The following is a 19,840-nucleotide window of genomic DNA, read 5'->3' as shown; positions in this document are numbered from 1 at the left end:
TTGTTATTGATATTAACAACTTGTTCATGCCACAGCTGCATTACCGAAGATTCGCCGAGCAAGGAAAACGCGCAAATAAAGTTAAGTTTTACCAAAGTTATGGAAAGATATAGGTGACTCAGGTAAACTATAATCCGGTATGGCTTTCCCGTTACTAACCATGCGGGTTCGTATCCTGAACTCTTTTTTACCGATAAAGGTGCCTCTAAAAGTGGCTTAAGAACCATCTGATTGGCCGAGAAGCCGGCACTTTCATCGATAAAAGAGAATCCAGAATACAGGGTTATAGTGTGAGTAATCTCGCGTTAAGTAAGTATTATTCGAACGTAGCATTTTTCTTCCTTCAGTGTGCTACGTTCAAGCAATCTTTACTTGATCCGAATAAAATAATTGCTTCAATATTCGTCACCAGATATTTACTTGAATGTAACACTTTTTTCACTCACTGTATGAAATCGGCAGATTGACGTCGCGCACAATTAGGCCGTGAGGAAAACTGTTGCAACAGTTGCGAGAAAAAAGAAAAAGAAGAAAAAAAAATCACCGTGCATTGTTATTATTCGTCTATTTATCATTACGCGTCATTCCGATTATAAAAGTCAGAATGTGAGCCCGACCGCCGTGCCAGCCGTCGGTTCGTCAGCGCCGCGGTTTTCCGGGGTTACGCATTATCTCGGGAGCACTGCGGGCGAGATACACAGGGGGTGAGAGAGAGAGCGGTTCCGTTGTAACAATCGCGTCGTAACGATATCTTACGCATTCGCCACGAGGTTTGGACAGCGAGGAGAAACAATGCCTCAGGGATGCCGGGGGCTGATGGACGCTTCCGATACGCGAGAAAGAGGGAGAAGCGGCCGGGGGTTGAAGAAGCGAGAACCAGCGGGTGAGCGAGCGAGAGAGAGAGAGAGAGAGAAAGGGAGAGAGTGGTTATACCTCCCTAGTTTCTCCGGCTATTATATTATTTAATTAATTAAGTTCGCGAGACCCCCTTGCCAGGCCGTTCGCGTGATTAATAACATTGCACGGGCCGAGCGCTATTAGCTCGACCTCGGTCTGTGGATTTACGATGTTCCTTGTCTATATACGTGTGCGTGCACGTGTGTGTGTGTGCATGTTCACGCGTACATTATGTTCTTAGGCATCACCTGGACCAGTCAACGCCAAACGCAGAATGTCGGATGTTTTTGCGGTGTGGCCGGCGTTAACGTCGAGAAAGAGATGCCGAGGAGCGGGAGGGGCCGCGTTGGCAAACGTTGTGAATAAACATTCTTCTAATTGTCGGACGGACAAACGAGATATCTGTTCTCTCTGTATTCGGCAACCTCGTCGTTAATTACGCACTATGCTCAGTACCAATAAAATGTCAGCACGTTCTCCGGTTTCCAAGCGTCCCGGAGGATCGGTGGAATCGGTACCAAAGTCCGGTATGTTAATTAACACGATTCTCCGAGAGAATATTTCTTTTCATAGATAAGGGAAAATGGTACCGGAAAGATAGGTAGATAATATTATCATGCTAAAGAATCAATTATTTCTGTCTGAGCAGTATCTACCGGTGCTGATGTAGGTGTAAGATTACTTTTCTCCCTGCTTGGAAGGAAGGAAAGGAAAAAAGCAGAATTAACTAAATATAGAACTGCTGAGTAAGATTTTACGTGCGATAAAATTCCATTCCCGGCGATTCGGCGAAACGTGCACCTCGACGCGGTCCGAGCGGATGTTCCTTCGTGAAGTTTCCACGGATTTTCGCGACACAAGTTGAGCCGCGCGCCCATTCCGACGGGCGCGCGCCGGACGATACTCTCCTTTATTGGTTAAAGGACAGTACAGAGCTCGTTAAAGACTCTTTATTTCGTTCTCCACTCGGAGAAATGGAACTATCGCGGGTAACTTCGACACCGTGAGAAAAGCCCCGCGACTCCCGTTAAGCCGATACCGATTTATTTCCATTATCGACGAAAAGTAACACACTTTCTCCCGCAAATTACCGATCGTTCCCCTCTCTTGAAAAACAACACGTTTTGCGTGTTATTCGCGAAATTGCAGAACGGAAATATAATTCTGACGAGAGAGTTCGCGCGGAAAATGTATCGTTTGTATTGACTCGCTCGTGAACTGAAACGACAATATCTTGTTCAAATAAGAAAAAAACGCGAATTCTCTCCTCTTTTATTACTATTACTACACCGAGAGAAAACAAGAATCTAAGCAATGCAAATTTTCACTTAGTGAGTGACAACATATTTATTTACACTAATATACATATATTTACTTTCTTTTGCGCTGAAGAAAAATGTTTTCCAAATGGAGAAATGGAACTGTGCGCGAGGATGAGTTCCTCCCCCAGCGACGACGTAAGCGCAAGCTTACGCGTATTCGGTCGACGTTAGATTTTAGCAGAGCTTATTCGCGCACGTTCATTACGAGATGACGTGTGAACGCGCCGCACATCCGTGAATTCCGTCCGCGTTAGATAACTGCGGTGGTAAAACGCGCGAGATGTCGTGCACCAGAATGGAATACGAATAAGAATGTTAACCTTTCGGACGTCGGGGAAATGGGGTGGCTCATTACCTCGCTGCACGTTTAGCCTCACACGTACGCGCACACGTGCGCACACTTACACACCCGACGGTAACCTTTTCCCGTATAATTCCGTAAAAACGAGCCCGCTCCTCACTGTGCTTTTTAAGCTCTTTGAGCTGTGCTTGCGTGGCGATAATGAGAGCGTTAAAGTTCGTTAATTAACTTCCTTTCGCTTACCTGTCGATATTAAAAAAGTTTAATTATTTAGTTAAGATTTAGCGAGACGCGATTAGAAGACACGATGCCGGGAGGAGCTTCAACGTTCGCGCACAGGTTACTGTGAAAAAAAATTGTCGTGTAGTTGGACTTTTTCGTGTTAGTATGTCGCGGTCTCGTCAGTCCTTTAAGGTAGTTTAAGGCAGTTAAAAATGGCCCGTAAAGGTGTTTTCTTAAAAGTCCCTTGAAATTTTAGTTGCACATTAATGGAAATATTATCTACATTCTTGTAAAGTTAGAAGAAGATTGACCATTCGGAAACATGTACGTCCACTTTTATAATTGAAATAATATTTCAATTATCTTTAATAGATTCCGATGTATCTTAAAGAAATCTTACAGTATCCCACGATACCCGCGTTTCCTCTATCGTCACTGAAAATCCAGTACCGCGAATCAACTAGCCTGAGGAATCGAAGCAAGCTCGTGTGGCCGAAATAGAGTTTCTCTTTTTTTGTACACTTTCTCTGATCGTCGTAAAACATTTGAATACGACACCTTTTCGTGCGAACGCACTCCCATTTATATTTAAAGATTCGCACGCAATCGACTATTCTATTAAGCGGGAGTTATATATACGATTGGGAGAACCGGTCACCGTTATCCGAAGGAAGAGAACGAGAGGGAGAGATAGAAAGGGACAGAATCGAAATTTCGCTCGACGGGGACTCGAGAAGACCGATGAAATCGTATTATCGAAATTGGATGGAGACGGGATGAAATTCGGAAAAAATACAAATGCGAGCAAGCGATTGTCGAATCGTAAAAGGGGGCGCGAAATTCAACCCGGGTCCGACCTTATCGCCGATGGAACTGAAGTCCGGCCGGTCGTCTCGTCCGAGATAAGCCACGTCCATTTGCAATATCTAATCTCGTTGTGGACGGCGTCTAAAGAGCCTCCAGGCGGCGCTTTACAGTTCGGTTCACTTGGAGCGTACCGTCCGGTCGGAGGACGACAACGTGGCCGTTATGCATATCGATAGCTACATCGTCGCCTAGTTGAAATTCAGAGAGATCGATTAGGGAAATGCGGAGCGCCGCGGCTCCCTCGATCGTGCGAAGATGCGCTCTAATTAATTCGCAACAACACGACTCTCACGACACGGTAAAGACACGTCCGATCGATAAGACCGAATTTCCTCTCGTAACGTCGTGGAAAATTCATGAAAAGTAGTTGTCTCGGAAATTCACCCTGCCAGGCGAGGAAAATAGCTTCAAATCGTTCGTTCGCGAAAGTTCGATACAATTGCCCCTCCCAAAACAAACAGCGGTGTATCAATTATCCCCGATAATTACAATTGCTAATCACGCGGCGGCAGGAGTTCCGTCGTTCCGCACGACCTACCCTAAAACCACCGGGCGGCCGACTTACCCCACGCCAGTCGGAAAAATGCTGAAACACGCCGGTGCGGTGACACCGGCTCGGCGCGATGACGGACTAGCCACCCCTGTACCAACCCTCCGGAAAACTTGCTCGGAGGGGGGTCATTGACATGCACCCTCCCTCGTGGTGAGAGAGGCTGCATATCCCGCGTGCTTCTCCCGCGAGCAAATAGCGCCGGAGCGTTTGCATTATTCCGGAACTCGGGGAAGGGTGGTCTCTTTAAATTAACTCTCTCGAGGGCCCAAATTGGCTCCGACTGGTCGTAGTTAGCGCGTGGAAAAGCGCGCGATCGGCCGATAAAATCGGCTTGCGCTTTTTGGGTCAACCGTCCGTGAACGTTTCGTCGTTCCGCGAGCTCCTCGCGCTCGGTATCGCGAAGACGCTCTACGGATGACTACCTAAAGCGGTGTTCGCAATGAGAATTTAAGAAGTAAGACTTTAAGCTTTGAGTCTTAAGCCGTAAGAAATTGACCAATCATGATCGATTATTCTTCAATTTCACACTTGACTGATCAATTTCTTTTACGGCTTAAAGCTTAAGCCTCACGTCTTCTCAATGTAGACCTCGCAAGAATCGTACGCACAAATCGCTTTTAGCGACGAATTTGACACGCGTGTTATTTCCAAACGAAGACGTGCGGCTTCCATCATCGCTTCGCCCCAGATTCCTTTCAGAGGCGGAGCCGGGGGCCTCGGGATACCCGACGATTTCGTTTAATCATGTTTAGCGAGAATAATTATCAACGAGGAAGTAGCTCGGCGGGAAGAAAGAAAAAAGGTATCCGGACATGGAGAAGAGAAAGAGAGAGAGAGAGAGAAAGAGAAAGCGCGAGCGTGAAGGACGGAAAGGAACGATTGTCGTAACGACGACGACGACGACGACAATCGGTAATTTCTTCGGTCATCGATCATCGAGGCACGACGCAACTCGATTGGTCGTGCGGACGGGGTTGCGCCCGAAATACGACGCGCCGATTGGCGCGGGGCGAGTGTGAGAAAATCTCTCACCGTAGTGCTCAATGCCTGTCGAGCAGGATGATTTATCGCAATGACGCTCTTTCGTAATCCTCGTTTCCCTGCCGATGCGACGATGCATCCGCGAGACGCATCCGCGCGTCGGTGATTTTCGGAATCGGCCGAAACGCTCGTCGGAAGTATCGTGTACTCAAAATGCGCGACGTGAATATTAACTTTTAATTTTACTTTTCGTTTAGATAACTTACAACTCAACTGAGATAATTTTATAAGCCGTCAACTTTTAACTCAGTTAAAAATAAATATTAACTTATCCAACCTTAATTGTTACTGAATCAAGATTTATACGTTGCGTTGTATTTTGGAGAAATATTCGCGCGGAAGAGATAAATACGAGATATTTGCCGATTCGATGTCTTTCGCGCATTGTTTACCATACCATCGCACATTTTCACATGACAACGTTACGACGTTCTCGACAGGTTCACTCTCGCGTGAATTTTCTCTTTCGCCATTTACGCGATGCATCGCAGTGTTATTCGATAAATACCGAATAAGCGTTCGCAGCAGGACGAGGGAACCCGTCACCGCAGCGAGATCCGGTACGGCGATCGTCTCCGTAAATTAATTAAACCCTCAACATGCCGCGTAATCGCGCCGATCGTCCGAACGACGAAAATTACCGGATTCCTGGGGCGAGCCGGCCCTTCGTGAATACCGGTCCGGCGTATTAATCTCGAAATTGCGATAATAATAAAGCAATCGAACGCGCGCATGGCACCGTCGTGCCACGCCGGCGCGTCACAAAGAGATTTAAAGACCCCCAGGTGCGGTTTCCTACCTGAGTTTTCGCGACAATGCGGCCCGCGCGCTCGTGGATGTACCGCTCGCTCCACATTATCACCCACGGACTTTCCTACGTTACTACGTAGCCGCTCTCGCAACACCCGGTATATATACAACATTGTTCGCGAAACAATAGAGTTCGCGCAGTGTTTGCGTCCCCTTCTTCGCTCGTTGTACCTCGCGCGCGCTCTAAACCCCGCGGCCGCCGACTTCGCGCTCGACCGTTCCCTCCCCCTCCCCCCCCCCATCTATCCCGCCTAGGGTGAACAAGTGCACTCGGGGCTTTCTTATCACCAGCCAGCCAGTGCGCCACGGCAAATTATGATTGCCCTAATTTCCTTTGACTCACGACTATCCCTGCTTTCTACTTTCCGACGTGACGTCGTGACTCGCCGGCGTGAAGGATAAGATTATCCTCGCTGGAGGATCTCTCTCTTTCTTTCTTTCTCTCTCTTGGTTGTTAAGACGGACGAAAATTTACGTTGTAGCGGTAGTCACGTTAACGTTACGCAACGTTCACTGCCGTGAAAGAGCTCGTTACTGCAAAACTCGGCAGACCGTTAATTTAATTTATTGCATCTGCATCTCTCTTGTCAAGCTGTACATATCTTTTCGTGTACTGTATACTTTACGTTTGAAAAAAAAAAAAAAGAATTGCTTCCCACAGCTAAAAACTAGATGTCCGCATAATACAATTGACATTTAGTTACCAGACTTAGTTTTTAGCTGTGGGAGCTAATTTTTACTTCCCGTGGGAAATGCATTGATTCAGTACTTTTAATATATGCGAGACCGAAGCTAGTCTTTCTCTCTCTCTCATGTTTGATGTTACAACAGTGATACATTTTGATATCATCGCGGTTTACATCAGCGCAAAATGATAGCCGGTGTTTCCTTATTAAACGTTAAACGTTAAACAGCTTACGATAAATAGCAGCGAGCGAAACATGAATAATAATGAACGCGGCGCGAAAGACGAACGATTGGCTATGAATATTAGATAAGAGGAAATATTGGATAAAGAAACTTCCGCGCTGATATTCGCGCGCGGCGGGGATGTACAGAGAAACTTCCGAAGTGTAATACTTAGGTGTCGTAAATTCATTTAAGCCCCCGGTGATGTAATATTTTGCCAAGACGTTCAGAATAGAGTTAAACGTCCCGAACGAAGTTATACCCTCCAGGGAAACTTGCAACAAGCGTATCCGCGAAACCGACGGTATTTTTTTCGCCCGCGCGCGGTTAGGTCGACAATTTGTTCGGCGTATCGTCGTAAATACGCGACGAGAGCAATTTCAACCGAGAATATATCATAGGTGAAACACAAATATTAAATGTTGCGGGAGAAGCAACATGCCTTCTTTTGCGCAATGTATTTTCTCGAACGTTTCTTTCTTCCTATCGAACGTGCTTTTTGTGACGATGAAGAAGAAGCTGTCACCTTGGATTACTCTACAGGGTGAGACGGTACGTATCATAAAAACGGGTCTAAGAAATAAAAATATTTTTATAAAAGATTTTTCCATGAATCGGAAGTATTAAAAATACTAACTAAGCGATAACGTTCCCTATCATTTGTTCGGTGATATTTCGGTGAGTTTCAAGATAATATTATGTCATACGGATATCCGTTATCTCTTCTGAGAAGGCTTACAAGCGGCTGAATGAACGCATTTTTTTCTACAGACAAATTTACCGCATTTCTAACCGACGAGACACGGTTTGCCCATTATGATCGTCCACGTTTCTCGAATTCTTTTAAAATTGTTCCCCAGGAAGAATGGGCAGACTACACTGTCACAATAGGATATACTATTCGAGGTTGCCGCAAATCGTTCGTCATTCTAATGTCAGCAGAAAGGAAAATCTGACTGGTCGGCTTTCATTCATATTTTTTCCGTTTTGTCATAGTCAATTTCCTAGATTCTTTCCATATGTTCATGATGTTACATGTGATTACTGCCACACACCCGTACGCCGAGAAAAATTTCCACCGGATAAAATTATGTATGCGATTGTTATTTTTATTGTCCGATCACATGACTGATTATTTTTATCCGATGAAATTATCGATGAAACCTAATCGGAAAATTAGTCGCCTTTTGTCTGTCTGTTGTAATTTTCATCAAAGGCATGACTGGATGAAATAATGAAATGACCGGACTCGATCGGATATATCCGTTTGCTACTTTTTAATTAGGTTATCCGATCAGATAAGACCGGACATTTTTCTCAATGTATGAATATTTTTATTATCGATATTGGGATTTTTCTTTATCATCTCATTCAGCTTCCCAATCATACGAATATCATTCTCTGCTCGTCCTTTCTCTCCTTCTCTCCCAGCGCACGATTGCACATTTGCATGTGTATTACAGTTATTATATATATCTTTTTTATTACTATTATATTGCCTGAGTATTCAAATACAGCGTGCGATTAGATATTTCGATCTCTAATCCGGCAGCAGATGCTGTACGCCTGTGTTTTTTTTCTCTCTCTCTCTCTCGTTTTATAGCTCGTCCAACATAAAACTGCTGTAAACAGGAGATTCCTTCTGGCCAATCATCATTAGCTATGTATTAAAACTCGGCGTTTAGGACACCAACGGCCATTCGAGAGTACGACACGTTTTCAGTAACGGAACTGACGCGAGGATGATTTCACAATGACAAACATAACGTGGCTCTCTTTTCCGTCAAGTACTTAAAGAAATTGATTCCGCGATTTACCGGACGGTGAAGTCTCCAGCCGGGTGTCCGATGTCTATATTTCTTATGATTACGTTTCGAATTTTATCCGCGAACATTCCAACGATGTACGCACGAATGAGTTATAATCCATGATACCTTAGGTTCTTAAACCTTCCTTTTTTCCCCTTTTTCCCAAGATTCTCCGCGGCACTACAAAGCAGCCACGTTTGAAATTTCCGAAACCACCTCGTATCTTCATCGTATCTCACCGCCTCGCAGCTGCATTCAATTGTAATCCACGAGACTCGTTGGCAAATTTTCGTGAGGAACCGAGCGGACGTGGACAAAGGACGTTTGCGCCCCGTTCTTGTCGGCGCTTCGCGTTCCTGCGCGCCAGGACGAGGAAAGGAGACGCGGAGACTGCGGCGGGGACGAGAGCGCCGGAGCGAGACGCAAGACGGAGAAGAAGAAGAAATCGAACCGCGGTCTCTCGCATGGCGGATCGACGACGCATCGAAAATTAATGTGAATACCACGAAACTGGTCCCCGCGGTATTCGCCCGCGGGAACGGTATTTCTGTATTTACCAATAGTATCGATAATATTTCTTCGTTCTCCGCCCTTTTTTTTCTCTCCTCTCCCTCCTCCCAACTCTCTTTCTCTCTCGCTCTCCGTGTCGCAGACGCTCGCGCGAGTCCAACGATAAGATCTCTCTCGTGGGAGATGCGACCCCCGGAAATTATAGGTTTTCGCGGTTTGAATTATTTCCCGACTCGACTCGCGGAATAAGGCCCCCGCGCGGTCGGTAACGCAGTCACGATTGTGTGGGAATGGGACTGATTGGAGTTCATTACGGGCCCCGGCGTCCCATGAGCGTGTATGGATCCCGCAAAATGCACACGCCGATCGCGCGAATTAATTCGTCCAATACTGCCGTCTCGCACGGAAAAAACAAACAATTGGGTTGGTGTAACTGAAGTTTCCGTTGTCTGGGAACCAGACAGAAATTCGATCGTAAGAACCGGAAGATTCCTGTGGAAGGTTTCCACTTAGCCAATTGTTATCAGTTGTCTCAATCGAGTTTTAACGCGGCACAATGTTCAAGCGAATGTTCTCATGAGTAACAGAGGTAACAGAGACATGAGAACGGAGAATATCATTCCTCGTCGCCGAATTCTCACCTGGTCCCTATTCTGTCGCGCGCCGAAAGTAATACTTCCAAGTTTATTCGTAGGATATAAGGATTTATCTCACCGATGTGTTTATTTCACAAGTGTGAAATCAACCTTATATCGTGCGAATAAATTTTCAAATCTTCTTTTCTCTGTGCAGGAAGCGAATCCTTCTTCCCGTGCGTAAGCAATAAAGCGTGAGCGAAGCCTGTTTCCTTGTACGTTTCATCCCGAGTCCGATTTCTCACGGTGACCGTTGTAGAAGCTCGCGACACATTTAATCGTAAGCTGATGTTTCGTCGGTGTTTCTGAAGCTTATCAAATATAGAAGGAAGAAAACAACTTCGTTGGAGTAACTGAATTTTCCGTTACCTGAGAACCAAACGAAAACTCAGTGGTGAGGACAGACAAATTACTGTAAGATGTTTCAGCCCTTCAATTGTTCTCAGTTATCTCAACTGAGTTTTAGCGCAGTTAAATGTTCACACGGATGTGCTCGGTCGCGGTAAATCAGAAATATCATTTCTCATCAGCGAGAAGCTTTCCTCTCTTTACAGAAATAGGAATTAGCTGCTTCATATAACTGAAATTCAGTTACCAGACCGAGTTTTTAGCTGTGAGAGCTGATTCTTTTCTCCCCGCGTTGTCACTGAGTTTTCGTCTCCGTCCAGAAACGGACTCCCCTTCTGTATATTCAATATTATTAAACGTCCCTCATTTCTACGCCGGGACAAATCACAGTTTAAATCCGCAATTCGACACAATTTGGCGGTACACTCGACGGAATTCGATCTGATTTCATAGAATTTTATAGAACTTCATAAACGCGTCTCTCTTTCGCGATACACGCGTCTCCTCAATTTTCCCGTGATCCGAATTTTCGCCGACGTTCGACCTCGAGTTCACGGTTGTCGGGCGGAGGAGACGGCGGGACGGTCACCTACGCGGCGGCGAATCGCGATTGAGATTCGTGGAAAACGTGTGAACGAACTTTAATTGTGCCGCGCCGCGACAAACAAAAGGACGAGATTGCCCCACTCCTCGCAGATTGTTCCCTCCCCCCCCTCTCTCGGCTCCACGCGCGTACCTTCTTGCACCCTTCATCTCTCGTACGCTCTCTCGAATCGAGGGCTGGGTGCGGGAGGTGCGGGGTAAGGAGAGAACGCGCTCAAGGTTAAGGCAAATCGCGCCGCGGATGACGTCAGGATGCAGTTAGACTAGTTTTAGTTTTAGTCCGTGGTCCAGCCGCGCTCCGGAACCAGGCCCCGGACAAAGAAGACGCTGTGGGAACTCGCCGCGGAGAAGGGGGCACCGCGGACGAGAAAGAGAAAGAAAGACAGAGAGAGAGAGAGAGTGAGAGGGAGGACGCGCGAGGTTCGCGAGGGGAAACGCGATGGAAACGCGCGAGACCTTTTCCGACGTGGATCATGATCGCTGCGCTTCCTCTTCGATCGAATTTCGATCGTTCGATCAGCACGGACGACGATAACGACGAGGGACGAGGAGAAACAGGCCGCAGGTAACCTTGAGACGTCAGAGTGCGGAGAACGCTTGATTAACTAGTTCTTTGTTGCTAACTAGACGCCGTCGTCGTAAAATGCCCGTTTGCTGAAATTACTATCGCCCGACCGACCTCCCCCCCTCCCTCCACCTCTCTTGCGTTGTCATGATATATAAATATTAATGGCTGCAAATGAGGAACAGAGGAGCGAGAGGGAAAGAGGGACAAACGCTCGTCCTGTGCTCCGATATTTCGTCCTTCGATCCGAGACGATCACGAGATTATCGGCCAAAATGTAGAATCGCGAGATCATTGTAATCATCGTGTCACATAGAATGATCGTTATCATTACAGGTGAGACCCTCTCTGGTGGACCGAGAAAAATTAGCGTACAAAGAGAGGAGCCCGGAGAGATGTTATTGCGATGTTACCGCAAACAGCGGTATCCGCGAACGGGAAGACGGATCGTTCATATTTCTTTCTTTTTCATTGTTTGCCTCTCACGTTGAAGTGCGTAAAATTTCTCAGTTGTGAAATTAAGCGCTCGTCCTTTTCTTCCTTGCCTTGCACGAAACCCGTCGGGAGTGGCACCGCTCGATCGCGGGTCTTATTTGTCTCCCGAGCACTGAACACGTGAAGTGGACACGGTAATAATTTAGCATTGAATGCGCGCGACGTTTATCTTAATAAGCTCCGCGATCACGACAACAGTTCTCGATGTTGGGTGTGTGCGAACGCGGGACGAAGCGGACCCGAGAGACGTCCCGAAATATTCTCCGCGGCGGGACGCGAGCGCAAGTCGAGGAACTCGAAATAACAATAACACGTTGAGGCCACGCGCGGGCACAGACGCGCGTTACGCGCATTTCGAGGGAATGCGCGTATCGTGGAATACCCGGAGATCTTTCGAATTATCTAACGGCAAGCCGGGGTTTCGCGATGTATCCGGGAGAGTGCGGCTGAATCCGAACCCGTGCTCCGCTTTTGTTCATTTTTCATGTAATCAACGTACAAAACGGGTAGAAGAAGTGAACAAGTAAATACGAAACATTTCTTTAGAAAGGGGAACCTGCGTGAGCACGCTGTAAAATAAACGATCCGTGGGACCCCGATTTTACCGTTAGAAGGTTAAGATAAATCAAAGACTATTAAAAATAACTGAAATTAGTTTTCACTGCGTTGTAAGCCGAAGTGTTTTCTTCTTTTTTTTTACAACGTGTTTCTTTCTAACGGATTTCGTTCGTCTATAATAAGTTTAATGTTACGTCAATTTTGGGAATAACCAAATCATTCAGTTGAAACTGTCACCAGTTGTTTGGATAATCGTTGGGAAATTGTTTTTTCAAACTACACAATGGAAATATACGGCATATGATACTCGCGGAATGGGCTACATTAAGGCTGTGTTTGAATTTTACATTTGCGACGATAGGCGACGAGGAATTCTGTGAAATGGATTAGCCCGCTAAATAAAAGTTGAAGAACTTGCCCGACGAGAGCAGCGAGACGCGGAGATTTTTTCACTGTACGCGCACACGATCTTATATTAGATTGCCGCTTTGTGAATTAGATTAGAGGATCGGCAGTTAATAATTCCACTACCAACCTCTATGTGGCAACACCCAACCCGAGGCTGGAGAAACCGTACTATTCCATATTACCCGGCTATTCTGCATCGCCGGTCCTTCTTCTACATTTCATTAGCGTTTTACCTTTATCTTCGCTCATCGAGCGCGAGCCGATAATTGGCTTCAATTAAACCTCCCCCCGACGCGCCGCCGTTCCCCGCTGAATCGCAATTCCACCCGCGAAATAAGGTGTCGCCGGGAATTGACAAGAAGTGGACACATCGTTAGGCGCCAATTCTGGAACACGCTGTATTGACCGAGAGGCAAAATTGAATTGGCGCTGATCGACGTTGACGCAACCGGCCGTTCGGCGCGTTACCGCTCCGAGCGCCGCGATTATTATCGATTCGTCCGCGCGCGCCTCACGAGAGAGAGAGAGAGAGAGAAGGAGAGAGAAAGAGGAGATGAAAGAGGGAGAGCTCTCTCGTCGGGCTTAAAGAGAAAGAGAGGCGCGCAATCGTCTCGGCCACTCGTCAGATTTGGGAAAAAGGGTCGCGGACGCGACACGTGCCCGGGGAACACCGGGCCCCCCGAAGTCACTGGCCTCGTCGATGCGCGCGCGCGCGCGAAGAGGAGCGGCGGCGCGACCGGCCGCGGTAGCTCGCGGTGTAAACCAGCAATCATACGGTGGTCCAATTACCATAAGAAGGGCTCTAATTTCACACAATGTTCCCTTTTTTTCTCCCTTGGGCGGACCACGGCTGGACGCGATCGGACGGGTTGCACGTGGCACACGGCACCACGGTCGACGCTCGATCGACTTTCACGATTTCTCTAGAAGTTTTCAGTGCTCTCGAAGGGACGGGATCCTCCGCTCGGCAGCTACGCGGCCTGCATGCGACGAAAATTTGATACGGAATCGAAGAGGGAGAAGGGGCGGGAGAGAGAGAGAGAGAGAGAGACGAGACACTTTCGGGACATCTTCGGCGGGCGATTCGCTCTTTGTCAGGTGCGCGGGATCGGCGCCATGCGTGACCCTATTCGCATCTTTTACGTGTCCTCCGGGAAGTGGAACGGAGCCTTTCAGGAAGAAGCGCCCGCCCTGGCTCGCGGTGAGACGTTTCTGACAATGGCGTTATATTTTATGGTAATCTTTACGATCGCTGCTGAGGAGAGGGCCGAGTTCGATTCGTTTAACATAAAATATGACGGACGGTAGATTGAGAGAAACGTGGCTCGTCGTCGTAGCATCGAGTCACTTAATTGACAGTATCGCTGAAACGCGAGCCTCCTTTGTGATTTTTATTGTTTCGCACTTTTACGGCTTTATTGCGGTTTCGTCGCGCGCGCGCGCGCCAACAAATTGCTCGTTCCGGTCTCAGGCGAGTTTCGCGGACGGCGTGTTTACAGTGTTTTAACGCCGCGGAGCAACCCCCGGACGGGCTAAATCGCGAATTGAACGTGCGGAAGAGCCTGAGTCTGATTATCACGTTATGCAGTCGTCTCTTCCGGGACGAACGCGTCGGCGGGAGAGAAGAATGTCCGGGAATAAACACGAAGCTTAAAAGCGGGAGAAGGACATCGCCGGGACCATAATAGCGACGCGCATAAAAGCATTTAGCTCGCGCACGAACAGGAGGAGAGACGTGGGAGGAGGAGGAGGACCCAGGAGGAGAGGAGAGAGGAAGGGAAAAAGAGAGGCGGAAAAAGGAGAACAGGGGTTAGCGAGGGTCGCAGAGAAGGCTAGGTTAGAGCAAGGCAAGGTGGCGGACGCATTTAACGGTGGGGCAGGGTGGGCGATTAAAATTTCAATTCGTTTTCCGCGCGAACTGACTCAGCCCTTCTATTCGTCCTTCTTCAACGTCGCCCGCCTTCTCGTCCTGCGGACTCTCGTCCGCGCCGCCAAATGACAGCCCCGACGTCGCGGAGGAACCACTTTGTTATAATTTCCTTTAATGACGCTCCGGCAGTCGTCCCGCAGCTTCCCCCCCCCACCCCCATCTTCCCTCCGAGCTTGCCGAGCTCGCGGAATATTTTTATTATCCCTCGCGAGATCCGGCGGTTCGCGAGCAGACGTGGCCTTCGTGTCCTCTCCCCGCGAGATTGGGTGCGAGAATTGCGGTTTGCCAGGCCTCCCCCGTCATGCTCCCCCCTCCCCACCCCACCACCCCCGAAGAAATTCGCGCTGTGTGAATATCGCGCGTTAAACGGTGTCTATAATAGGTGTGGTAAGCTTTAAATCGTACGAAATTGACCGATCTTCGTCTCGAATGTGTCGTCTCGAGTCGAAATTTGATCATTGCGTTAAATCTTTTACCCTGCGTCAATCCGCGATCCGTTAATCACGAGCTGAACAATGCGACCGAAGTCTCTGCGATTGAACGCGGTTCCCGGTAGAAAAACACGGGACGGAGATCGCGGAGCGGAGCTCGATCGACTTCGGCCATACGCGAATGAAATCCTCGTTACACGCGTCGTTCTCGTCGATATGCTGCGCGCTGTCGAACGATTTGCGAGTCGTGAAGTCGCCGTTCCTCTCTTCTTTCTCGTGTCCGCGAGATAAATTCGCAGGGAAAACAATTCCGTCGAGCGCGCGGGCGCGCGCGCTCAAGGGAGAAAAAGAGAGGGGAAGGAAAAGAGAGAAAGTATGACACGGGAACGAGAAGAAAGAGAGAGAGAGAGAGAGAGAGGAGAAAGGAACAGCATGTGCGCGGCGAGAGGAAGAAAAGGACAAAGGTGCACGTCGTCGCACGTGTTACGAGGAGAACTCTTCCCCCTACGTCGTAGGACTTCGTGGCACGATGGACCGCGGGGGCATGAAGAGAGATTCGGACGCCGGGGTGGGATTTCCTTAATAAAATGGGGCGCAAACGCCACGCCAGCGAATATCTAGCTGATAGTGGTTCGGTCAGCTCGGCGTCCACCTCGAAAATGCCGAGCGGAGGATGGCGCGCGGGGAGAGCAGAGAAGAAGGGGAGGGCAGTTGCCAGGGCGGAATCCGTAGAAGGGTGGCTGCTGCTTAGGCTGATTCAATCTACCGCCACCCTCCCCGTTGGCGGACGGTCTTTTCGCCGTATTCCGACGCGCTGGTGGACGGGAATTGTGGAACAAAAAAATGAAGAAGGAAAAAAATAGAGAGAGAGAGAGAGAGAGAGAGGAAAGCAGAGAAAAGAGAACGCGGCCGAGAATTCGATTAGGCGATCGAGAAATACCCCGCGAGTCGCGTGATTATAAATGAATTGAGCTGTCGCGAGGACGAGAGAGAGAGAGAGAAAGAAAACAAGAAAGAGAACACGGCACTTCCCCCTATTGTAATCGTCGATCTCGAGGAAGACGCGTTCGCGAGTCTCCCGGCATCGCGTCTCGCGGCAGATGGAAATCGTCGTCGGTGCGACAAGGCGCGTGATAAAAGTGGGACAATAAGGACGCGCAAGGCGGTATAATTACATTCGGGGATAATTTCCCGTACCCGGCCTCCCCTCTCCCTGCGATTCCCGCAACTCTCGTTTCCAATAGCTCGGATTCCGAGTCCCCTCCGCTCCGAGGAGCGATCCGTCGGCTCGCATCTCGCGGGCACCGTTATAATCCTCGCTCTTTCTTGATCGCGCGACGTTAAATAATACCGATCGCGCTCGAGGATCAGCCGGCCGCCGGCTCGGCCGCGACGCTCATTCTTCGCGACACCACGTGCCGCGCATCGCCCACACACGTGGCCGAGCTTCCCCCCGCTGCATCAGGTGGCCGCCGCGCAATGCAATAAACATATTCATAGTTGGCGCAAAGGGTTAGGCAGTGGGGGATGGCGGGTCGGGCGAAGGGTCGGGGGAGAGACGGGGGTAGAGGAACTTGTCGCATTCCGTATGCAAAGTGCACGGGCCGAGGAGCCGAGCTCTCGTGGAAAAAAGGTATCATAAAAAAATGCAAGGTTACCCACATTTTTTGTTTTGCTTTGTTTCGCGTGCTTTTTTCTTTTTCATCCAGCCAAAACCGCTTCGCGGGCCGAGGAGGGGCGGAGGGGGAGGGGGCACTCGGCGAAGGAAGAAAAGGACGGTGAGACGGGGGGAGAGGGGAGGGTAACGAGCGGGCAGGAGGAGGAGAGTGAGAAAAAGAGTTTGGTTATCGCGGGATAATGCCCTCGCACTTTTTATGCAGGCACTTACGAGGGGGCCTCGTGGCTCGACCTAATAAAAAGTTAGGTGAACTGTTGAGAGTTACGTTTATTACTCGGCGGAATTGGGTGATCTTCGAGACGGCCGGGGCAATTTTTCGGCGGACGGAGAGGCGAGACCGCGGATCGGCTCGCGCGATTATCCCTTTAACACGTTAATTGCCGCCGAGATTGCATTTGTTTGCGTATATTTTGAAGCGTCCGCGAAACAGACTGGTGAAAATCGCTCGAAATTTCGCACACCGATCGATGTCTTGTTGCTGCTAACTTGAGTGAAATCTACGTTTGTTCTTCGTTGTTTAAAATGCCAACGTCAAGGATAAAGAGCGAAATTTTCCATTCGAAATTTCTTTTTCTTCAACTTTCCATTCTTCTCGTACATGTGATCGTAGAAGCTTCCAGACTTTTACGACGCTTTCTCTACAGAAATTATGAGAATTCTATGGAAAATTCTATGGGAAAAAAATTATGGGAATTTCAGCAAAAAAACGGTTCATATCTCTCACGAAAATTCATTTACAACATGAGATATTTGTGTTTCTACAGTATAATGGTTTTTGTTCGGAGTATAGTGCAAAAAATATACTGAAGAAACTCATTTCTTTTCAAAGGGATGCTATACAAAAAACTCGCAACGGGTTTCCCCGAAGAATCAGTGTGTCTCGAACTCGGAAGCTCGAGGACCTCGAGAGAAAGGGTTGGCGAAAAATCTCGCCGTATAAAGTTTGGTGATTAAGGACAACGTCGAGGATACACGGGCGTGCGGACGAGCAAGGATTCTCGTGCCATGCGCACATCTCGCCATCCTGTTCGCTCTAATACAACGAAGACGAGTCGCTACGTAGGATCGTGAGGGACGTGAGGGACGGTGAGAGATGTGAGGGTGGGTATCAGAATTGAAAGAGAGCGCATCGAGCCCGAAAAAGAGGAACTTGCGAAGAGAGAGGAGACACAGCGTCCTGCAGGATTCGTCCTCTTTCGCGTCGAGGGGTGAAGGTGAGACTGAGAGAGTGCGAGAGAGAGAGAGTGAGAGGAGGAGGGAAAGAGAGAGAGAGAAGAGAGAGAGAGGGATGAGTAGAGCCAAAGGAAGAGAACGTCCAAAACATTCGGTGGAAAGGGCACAGACGGGGGAGACGGGAGGAAAGCTTGTAGTGGGGGCAAGGAGTGTTCGCCGTCTCAAATTTGGTTGGCTGTCTCGAGCCGCTTCGACAAAGGTGGTGGGATTGGTGCGCCGAGGAGAGACCGGAGTGAGCGTGCGAAGGAAAGAGAGAGGAGGGAGACAGACTTGCGTTTCGGCCAAGCATTTGGATGAGGAAGAAGGGAGAGTCGAGCGAGAGAGGTAGAGATTGGATAGAAAAAGAGAAGGATACTTACGTGTATACGTATAGGTGGGAGAGAGAAAGACAGACGCGCTCGTCGAAATGAACGAGAGAGAACGAGGGTTCTTCTAGCGAGGGGAGAATGAAGGAACGACGGAGCGTGTACGGGAGAAAGAGAAAGTTCGAACATTAGACGGAGAGAGACGCGATTCGCCGGTATGTTGGATGAGAAGGGAGAAAGACGTTCGAGAGAACGACGGAGAAAGTGAAGGAGAGACAGTGGTAGAGAACGAGAAGAAACACGCTTGTGTCCGAGAGAGAGAGAGAGAGAGAGCAAATACCGGGGAGAGGGGAGGAGTGTTAGGTGAGCGTGAGAGAGAGGGAGCACCCAAAGAGCCGGCACGACGGAGGGGGTGGTGAGGACTGGCGAAGGAAGCGGCGAGCAGGCGGACACGGAGGGAGGGGAAAGGTGCGGCGGGGGAAGAAGGGGTGCCTTGGCGCGAGGACTCGAAACTCCCGAGTTCCAACCGACAGATCAGTGTCAGCGCTTGCATGGTACGTTCGCTCGCAGACTCTCTGGCAAGTGACCTGAGGAAAGTGAGGACAGTGGAGATGGCGACGAAGCGAGGGAGAGGGAAAGAATAAAAGACCTCGCGAAGCGTAGTGTCTTTTCGCGGTTAGTGTCACGCGAATCGTTCCAAATACTCGCCTCTCCGCGACGCATTTTATCGATTGATCGCGAGTGGAACTCCGGTTGCGCCGAGTGCCGTAACACGCGAGAACGAGATAGAAAGAGAGAGAGAGAGAGACAGTTACAGTGCAGTAAAAGAAGTGCAAAGTGAACCCTCGTGAACTCTTATCGTCGAGACGTCCAGGACGGAAAGTTCGCCCGAAAGAAAGAGAGAGAGAGACTCCCCTACCGGGAATAGCCGGCGAATGCAGGTATACACATTACCGGCACGTCCCGACGGTACACACCGGACGATATGTAAATCAGCGCTGACACGCACGTGTCCGTTTTTCTTTTTCTTTCCCGTTTCGTTCCGTTCTTTCCGAGCACGCGCGTGAACGCGCGCGAGACGCCCTGCATGACCGCGCCGGCGACGAAATGGACGAAGCGGCGATCGCGAGTAACACGAGTTAACACGTGAGACATTGTCGTTATACACATCGCAGTGCTGAGAGCCCGCGGGAGGGGGTGCCGCGAGTAATAAGTACCGTCCCGCTCGCGCCGAGGTCGACGATGTTGCGCGTGGTGACCCATCCGACGACGCGACACGCCACGTTGTTCTGGATTTTCGCGCCTGGGATCTCGGTGATCATCTGATAAATGTAGCATACGCTGTAACCCCGTCTTTTTTTCTTTTTTTCTTTCCTTTTCTCTTTTTCGTTCGGTCCCCCCCGCCCCCCAC

The sequence above is a fragment of the Dinoponera quadriceps genome, unplaced genomic scaffold (genome assembly GCF_001313825.1).
Source record: "Dinoponera quadriceps isolate SergipeBrazil2010 unplaced genomic scaffold, ASM131382v1 scaffold2167, whole genome shotgun sequence".
In the NCBI taxonomy this organism is placed as follows: Eukaryota; Metazoa; Arthropoda; class Insecta; order Hymenoptera; family Formicidae; genus Dinoponera; species Dinoponera quadriceps.
The sequence above is the reverse complement of the archived record's forward strand: the minus strand, read 5'-3'. Positions refer to the sequence as shown.